This window comes from Tauraco erythrolophus, chromosome 7 (assembly GCF_009769465.1).
Source record: "Tauraco erythrolophus isolate bTauEry1 chromosome 7, bTauEry1.pri, whole genome shotgun sequence".
Taxonomy (NCBI): Eukaryota; Metazoa; Chordata; class Aves; order Musophagiformes; family Musophagidae; genus Tauraco; species Tauraco erythrolophus.
Window position 1 is genome coordinate 20,664,461 of NC_141471.1, and position 9,387 is coordinate 20,673,847.

Sequence of the window (9,387 nt, forward strand, 5' to 3'; positions counted from 1 at the left end):
GGCCATCATGTAGTTTATCTGACCTTTGGCTACGCCGCACCATGAAATCAGACACCAGTAGGAGAGGGGCCAGAACAAAGCCTGGAGAGATTAATAAGAGCATTATTTGCGATGTGGCACAGGGCCATGAGTCACCGTGCAGCCAGTCTGCTTCACCTTCTGGCAAGAGGAATAGCCCAAGTTCTGCATCAAGCTTTCTGCTTTAAAAAAACAAAACAAAAACAAAAACAAAAACAAACAAACACCACGAAACTTATAATCTTCACTTCTGTTTTTCTTTTATATAAAATCCTGGTCAGATGAATGAGTGGGAGAGGGAGGAAAAAAACACTCAACTGGAGTGGAAGCAAAATATAAACATAAAGTTAATGTGTGACTTCCATTCAAAAGAGTCTATTCTTTGCATGATTGTTCGGGGCTTTGGGGGATTAACCAATAAAGAAAAAAAATTCTGCTTGTTCAGCCTGGTGTTAATGTTGGTGTGGTACTTTCATTAGCACAAAGATTTGCTCACATCCCTCTCTAATACCTTCCACCTTCACAGTCGCAGCATGCTAGGGTGCAAATGCAGTGCCCTATGGCAAATACAACTTCATCTTCTGATGTCATCATATGCAAATGTCTTGACTTAGAGAACACTGAATTCTGTGCAGGTCAGGTTCAAGAAATTGAGGATAAAGAAATATATGTAATTATTACTATTGCAGTTCTATAAAGAGCATGGATAATAAGAAAAGGAATTAGATTTCTTACCTTCGACTGCATTTGACTGTAAGGTCAGAGATCAGCGACTTCTTGATTAGGAAACAAGAACGACATGAATCAAGAGATTCAAAATGAATCAAGATTATGTGAATCGCAACGAATCAAACGTAAACGATACGAGTTGTGCTCTGTGTTAAAGAGCTCCCTGACTATACCGAGCTCCAGCAGAAAAGCTGAGACCGGAGGAGTCTCTGGGTGAGGAGCAGAGGGGACAGTCCTGCTGGGGATCATAGAATCATAGAATGGCATAGGCTGGAAGGGACCTTAGAGATCATCTAATCCAACCTCCCTGTCGTGGGCAGGGACACCTCTCAACTAGATCAGGCTACTCAAGGCTTCGTCCAACCTGGCCTTGAACACCTCCAGGGAGGGGGCATCCACAACTTCTCTGGGCAATTTATTCCATAGTCTTACCACCCTCGTACTGAAGAATTTCTTCCTAAGATCTAATCTAAATCTGTTCTCCTTCAACTTAAACCCATTTCCCCTTGTCCTATCAGTGGACACTCTTGCAAAAAGCAGCCTCTCACAGCGCATCTGACCAGGAGGAGCCCCTGGATCCTTATGGAGGATTTCAACCATCCGGGCATCTTCAGGAAGGGCAACACAACATTGAGCAGGCAACCCTGGAGCTTCTTACCCTGCACTAGTGATGATTTCATCATGTGAACACTGGAGGGGCCAGTTGAGGGTTACACTCTGCTTGCCTTGCCAGTGGCGAATGTGGCCAGTCTGGGCTTATCTTACATCACCATAATTGAATTCAGGATCTAGAAGAAGGCTCAGAAGGTAAGCTACAGAGTTATGACTCTGGATTTTTCAGAAGAAGAAACTTTAGTTTACTTGGAGAGTTCCTGAATAAAATCTCCTGGGATGCAACCATGAAGTGGAAACATGCCCAGAAGATCTGAAAAATTTTTAAAGAAATCTTACTGAGAGCTCAGCGAAAAACGATCTTCTTGTGCAGGATGATGGAATTTTGGCAGAAGATCTGGTTGGCTACAGGAGCATCTTATAGATGAAACCAAATGCAAAAGGGGAGCATGCAAGAGAGAGACACAAGGGACAGCACCCATTTCCTGAAAGAACTGGCCAATGTGATTGTGAGACTGCTGTCTACTGTCTGTGACAACTGCAGTGACTGGGGAAGTCTCCAATGGCTGGAAAAAGTCTAATGCTTCATTTATCTTTAAAAAAGTGAGAAAGGAAACTGGGGAACTATGTGCTGATCAACAGCATCTCGGTCACTACAAGATCAGGGAGCATGTCCCTCTTGGGATCCACTTCCAAGGTCGTAAAGGACAAGCAGGTATTTGGGAACAATTGGTATGGATTCACTGGTGGCAAACTGAACTTGACCAACCGGCCTGCTTTCTAAGATGAAATCACTGAATGTGTGAAGATAAAAGTGCTGGGTGTAATCTACCCTGACATTAGTAAGGCTTTGACACCATCTCACACAACACTGTCATTTGGAAACTCAGCGGGTGGGAGCTAGAAAAACAGGCTGTAAGAAGGGCTGAAAACCAGCAAGTCATGTCTGACAGGTCACCAGCAACCAGAGGAGCACCCAAAGGGTCAGTACCAAGATCCACATTGTTCAACATCTTCATCAGCAACCTTGATGGTGACACAGTCAGATTTGTTGATGAATTAAACTGTCTGGACTGACAAGTGGCAAAGCTTCAATGCAAAGGGTCCTTTCTGAGATCTGAGTCGACAGACACCTCATGAGGTTCAGTGAGGATCTATGATCCGTTACAGGCCTGGAAGCACCTCACTGAATCATCCCGGTGAAAAGGAGCTGGGGATTACAGAGGGCACGAGGTGAAACTTGAGTCACCAGCATGCTCTCATCTGAACAGGACATGTCACATCCTGGCCTACATTAGGAGGACAGTGGCCAGAAAACCAAGGGAAGTTATTATGTCCCTTTATTCAGCTTTGCACCCAATTTTTGGGTCCAGCAGTCCAAGAGGAGTGTGGGGAAACTGGGAAGAGTCTAGTGGAGGGTTACTGAGATGATCAGAGGCCGGGAGTGCCATGAGAAGGGCTGAGCGAGCTCTGCTTGTTTAATCTGATCAAGGGGAGGCTAAGGGCTGCTGGAACAGCTGCCCACAGCTCTTTGAAGGGTGGTTACACAGACAAGAGCCAAGCTTGTCTTAGTGCTAGAGGCTGTAAGAGGGGCCAGTGGTCACAAGCTGAGGTTTGGACAGGAGAGGACACGTTCCCCAGGAGGGCAGCGTAACCCTGAAACAGGTTGCCCAGACAGGTTGTGGAACTTCTGCTCCTGGAGATGTTTCAAGATTTATCTGGACAATGGCTGACCTCATTCACTGTTGGTGACAGCCCCACTTGAAGCAAGTTGTTGGACTAGATGAACACCAGAGGTCTCTTGATTCTACGATTAACTGATTGAAATAATAAATGTATGAAATGGCAAAAAAATATGACTGTAAATAAGATTAAGTGGATTTGTTTCCAATTTGCAAGAAGGTAGCCGAATACACACTACTTTATATTTTTGCCCTGCACTAGAAGAAACTATACAGTGATTCCTGAGTAACATTTTTTAAAACTCTGAGATCAGGGGAACAGTAAATAACAAGGAGAAAAGATTGTAACCTAAAGAGTCACCTTGATCATTTGCATGGGCACGGTGAGACCATAAGCTTTCCAATGCAGCCAAAAGCAAGCTCAGACGTTTACAAGGATGAAGGATTCACAGCAGAAGAGATGCCACACTGATCAGCAGAGGTTAGGGAAAAAGACTCGGAGAGTACAGTAAATTAATTTGGATTTACAGAGCATATTGCTGTCGCAGAAGGAGCTAATATACAAAGATGGGTGTGCACTAATGCGGATAAAAGGAAATGCCAAGTGAGGCGGTAGGTTATGTCACCTCTGACATCGGCCCTCGTGGGCTGTTCTGCTGGCCACCTCCGGAGCAGAATACGAATGAACAGGAGAGAGTCCTAGAGGATACAAAACACCTCATGGTGAGAGACTGAAACATTTCAGTGTGGTAGATTTCCAAAGGTGAACGTAACAGAGATTTCTGCACTGGTTCAAAGATAGACAATTCCACGTTTCACAGCAGCATCAGGGGCAAAACTGAGTTTTGCTGCTTCTTAGTTGAAAAGAGAATAGCTTTCATGGGCGAGCACTTCGGCGTGTTTTCCTCCACCTTCTGCACGTGGGCAGAGCCAGCGAGCCCTGCAAGCCCATGCTGAGCCCTGCAAGCCCCTGCTCTTGCCTCTGCCCCAGCACTGGGGAGCAAACTCAAAGCAGGGCAGTGGGCATGGGCAGCAGGGACATGATTCTCCCTCTGCAGATCTGTTTTGCTGCTTCCAGCAATTTGCTCGCTGGGACATCTGCCTGTTTCACTGTCACCCAAACACGGGCTTTAGTCTCTGCATATTTAGACAAGGAACACAGATTCAGTGTCTCTTAAAGCTTTCCCAAAGGTTGGGAGTTGAAGCTAGATCAGTTGAAACAGGAAAGAAACCACAGTTATGTACACAACATATATATGAACTAAATAACTATTGAAATTAATTAGTGGCGACTGGCGAGCGAATGCTATTCAATTGAGTGCATGTTTGCCCCAAAAGCTGGTGTTTTCTGCAGATATTAGGCTTGAAACATGACTTATCCCTGGGTTGGCTAGGCAGGAGGTTAAGCTAGATGATCACGCTGGGTCTTTCCGGCCTTAAATTCTGTGACTCTATGGAAATTATGTGTCAGAGGGTTTTTCTCATCGTAGCCAGACTGAGAGCTTGAAATCCACATGGTTACTGACAACTCCCAACTGTCAGTAAAGCTGTTTCGCAGAAAGTGTTACATGACTGATGTCTCTACAACTGCACTTTTCCAAACAGATGGGGGAAAAAAAAAAGGCACTGGTCTCAAATCAAATTAGTCTTGATGGATTACGCAAAAGAAATTTAACACATGCTCCACATTTTGAGAAACCTCTAAATATAACATCTCCATTGAAAACAAAGTATATGACAGTGCTAAAAATATGTAAATAGACAGCTATAAAACTATCTTCACATTACAGAATAAGGACCACTATTAGGGGCTGGAAAAATGACATTTTCTTGATGCAGGAGACCCATGTCAGGGTGGCCATACCTTGTTTAACCTCAGAGATAAGCTCATTTTTGAAGGCTCACTGTTCGACTTCTAGAGGTTTGTCTTTACGGAACACAGCGCAAAGATAAAAATGTTCCCATTGTAACTGATGTCATCATTGCATTGAGAAATAATAAATCTGTGACATTATGAAAAAACATTAAAATAACCCACAAGGGAAAACATGATATTTAAATTCTATTGCAGCTGGAAACATATTGTAATAAAGAATTAACCGGTGAGTCTTGGTCTACACCCTGGTTTTCTTTCATTATAATTTGGCAGGGGTGTAATTTCATTTTACCAAAGTAGTTATACTGGTAAAGCATTTACTGCATATGCAATTTTACTCATAAAAATATATGATGCATTAGTATACGTTATGCCATCACCACTTCAGCAACGAGATACAGCAATGTAAGAATACCACACCAGTATACCTATATATGTACCAAGCAATTGTACTGATTTAAATGGAGCCATGTAGTTAAGGGAACATACTGTGTACATTCAAATAGGTTCTTAGAAAGTTAGGGAGTGATATTCTGAAGATATAAGTCTTTTACAATTACTTGTAGGAACAAATAATAGTAGAAAAAGCAGTCTCAGAGACAGAATTAACAGAATAAAAGGCAGAACTGAGATTTGCACAAACAAAAAAGGCAGATTTCTTTCTGAATAATTTCAAATTACACCGGTAAAACAGGCCCTCAGAAATATAGCAAATAGGGTTTGTATAACAGAGGAATGATTTTCTCAAGAAAATTACATTTGAATTCATTTATAGCCATTTTGGTGCTCCAAGTGATAAAAAACAAATCACATCTCTAGGTTCTTTATTCTGTGTAGAACCTGCTTTGAAAAAAAGAATAATGACAGCTTCCTAATTATTATTTTTAAGGTAATTTTTAAAATAAGAAAAAGACTCTCCCATGTAATTATCAAAAATAATTAATATCCTTTCAGGAACAGCAGAAAAAAATTGGACTGTATCCTCCCACCTGGTACGAGGCCAGGGAGTTTTCTTTGGTGAGACTGTGACAGGCAGAAGAGGCATAAAAACTGTTGTAGCAGCAGACTGACTTAAGAACATTAGCATGGGGGACAATTTTGTTCCACTTGTCAATGAACACATACAAGATCATTTTACTTGGCTCAGTAAAGACCGGCGTGGCTCTGTGCGAGCCGCGGAACATCCACATGCCCACAAGAAACACCCAGAGTACCCAGAGCAGGAAAAGGCACTCACAGTGCTTGTCCCAACAGAATTATTACTGAGGGTGCTGAAAAAATACTAACTAGAGCCTAGGTGGTGCTTTTTCATCTTCAGCATATTCTACAAACATTAATTTTGATTCAGCCTTGGCTTATGCCAACTTACAGCAGAAGCCAGATGGGGCTTGTGGCCCCACCAGGCACATACATGACTTTGGGGGACATTCATATGGTGGGAAGTGCTGCCTGGGAAAGGAACTTGCTTGGGCATGTGCTGAGTCAATGTATTTCTCTGGTAGCTTGTACTGGCAGAACAATTATAGTGGCCAAGGAGTTATTTATAGCCATCCTCCCGCAACAGGATTCTTGAGGGAGGATGTTGGTATGAGCACTGCTATTCCATGTACACACATCTACACACACGGCAGCTGCATCTCTCTTTAATGAATGCAGAATACTGTTCTGACATGAGTCCTGGGTTTTTTTTCCCAAGGAGGTCACTTGTATGGGGGAAGAAAGAACGCAGCTCCAACCACAGTCCGTCCACACCTCATCCGAAAGCCTGGAGGCCTCCCCACAAATTGCCATAACTTTTTCATGAACTCATCAGAACTGACAGCATGGGTAAGCCTCTGACCATACAAACAAACTTGAATACTAATGTGGCTTCACTCCCTTCAGCTTGCCTTAGAACCTCCTCCTCTCAGAAAGCAGCCACCATACAGATTCTGAAGCCTATGTGAGAGTGGGAAAAAGGAAACTCATCCTTGAAAAACTCGTCACCCCACAGGAAAGCCACCCCCATCGGACGCAGCCTCCCCTCGCTCCTTGGTAGCTGCAGCCCCTTCGCCTGCTCGTGTGGAAAAAGTTACAAAATCAGATCATTGCTTAACTAGTTTAACCAGTAACCTACCACAGGTGAAGAATGACTTTCATAGTATTCTTACTTTCTTGTACTCTAGAATATGGATGAACCAGGTAGAAAAATGAAAATGCAGTGGCAAATGCCTAATCTGCAAAAGGCAGCCGTACGTATGGGGCCTCCCCGCAGCAGTGCACTGTCCTTACTGCGCCGGCTGCGAGCAGGTTGGTGAGGAGCAGAGACAGTCCTTAGGCACTCGAGAATGTGTGCCTGCCAGTTTATTTTCTTTGTTTTGCAGTTTCAAACGCGAGCATTCAGCCTGCCTGTCTGCTGCAAGAAGGCTCTGCAGCGGAGGAGACGCTGCTTCCCCGTGCTGAGGTTTTGCACATTTTCCTGTCCTGGCGTTTCCCTGTGCAGGGGGAAAATGTGCATTTTGCTCTTTGTGTACAGAAAATGTAAAGAAACTGGGAAACAGGATGGGATTGTTTACTAACCCTCTCTGCAAGCCAACATAAGGGAAAAGGAAGACCGAATGCAAAATCTCCATGAGAGAGAAAACAAAGCCTGTCTCTCTTCCATCTTGAATCTCAGGGTCTTGCCAGGCAGACACGGTGCTTCGCACATTTAAAGGTGCAAAGCACATAATAGGAGCTATATCATAGGGGAAAGAAATATGTCTGCATGCATTTCAGAGACCATAGGACTAGAAGCAAAAAAAAATCACAAGCACAACCCTTTCTCCACCATTTTAATTTGGTACAAAAATGTGTATGTTACAAACTACCACAACAGTAAAAGGAGGTGTTGGAAAAGGGAAACAGGCAACTGATTCCAAAATTGGGATTCAAACCCTCTTGCATGCAGCATAGAAATCAGAATAGAGAAATAATATTCCATACTGATGGGGCTGAATTAAGCAGCTTTCATTCATGATCATTCTATATTTATTTCAGCTGCACAAACCTTGGTTTGCTTTGGGGATTCAGAGGAGTTGGAAAGATTTCGTAACTAATGACAAGCCACTGTGTCAGAGTTTGATGGCTGCTTTTTGTTCCAGACAACGTAAGGGATGTACAGCAGCTATCGAAGTGCCAATATCAAAGAAGCAGCAGTAATGTTGCCCTTCATAGTTACTTTTATTCTAAGACTTGTGTGCTTTGTTACATTTTCTTTAAAAAAAGAAAAAAAAAGGAGAAAAAGAAAAAAATCCCTCTCCTTAGTGGAACTAAAATTAGCAATGCCAAGAATAGATATCAAAATCATCTTCCCCGTTTGTTTTGCTCAGATGTGAATGACGCTGCGTCAAGCAAGGAAAAGGAGTATATTAGTCTTGTGTTGCTGGAAAAACAAGTGTATTACATTGCTGAAACGTCAAGTTTCCACCATGCATTTGGTAATAGATTGTGTGCTCAGTTTCTTGCATCCATTGTAGCAGTTTACTGAAGATGTGCTCTGCATTCGCCAACAAACCAGCCTGCCCTTTGGACTGAACCATTGCAGCCAACCGTGTCTTTATCATTAGCCCTTTTAGGTGTGGCCTGGCCTGTCAGATGGTGGGGTATTTAAAAAATAGTTAATCCTTTCTTAACAACAGAATCCTTTGCCCAATTGATCTTTATTATTATTATTACTACTATTATTATTATTATCCCATAATCTTCCATCATGCGCTCTTCCTGCTAAGATTTTTGGCTACCGTAACAGGTGAAAGGTCACACGTGGACATCATTCATCACAGCAGCGTTCTCTCCACACGGCGATTGCATGGGTTGTTTGTTTTGCGGGCTGCAGTAAGCAGGTAGGAACAGCTCCGGCAAGAAGGGGTGCTTCTTGCCGGAGCTGTGTGTCAGCACAGGTCCTCAGATGACTTCTATCATAATTTTAAGGCTCTGCATGTCATGAAATGCCCTGACACTAAGCTTCAGTCTGTTTCAAATTATACCAAATGTCCGCACATAAATCTCATTCGGAGCGGTTCTCCTCAGGCACAGGTTGTGACAAGCTCAGGGTGCAGAGAGCTACATAACTACATGCGATTGCTATATCCTAGTTACCATCTGGGGAGAAAAAAAAAAGGACTTCCAAGTACCTTTCTTCAACCCACTTACCAAAAACCCAGACTGGAAAGCATCAGTGATGGTACACACCTTCTCCAAAAACTCTGGAGAGGAACCGGCTTCTAGAAATTCTTTCCCTTCAGCTGCAGCCTCATGAAACCCGCTTGTCTCCAAAATCTTATCACAGTAGTTGAACGAGCTGTGCTGTCAGCTGCCTGGTTTTAGACACACTGCTGCTGCAGGCTAGGAAATAAACATGCGGTCAGCACCCGAGGGATGGGTGCAGAGAGGGAGCCATAAGAGGGAAGGAAGGAGCCTGTATCTATAAGAAGTGACCCACCTAAAGAG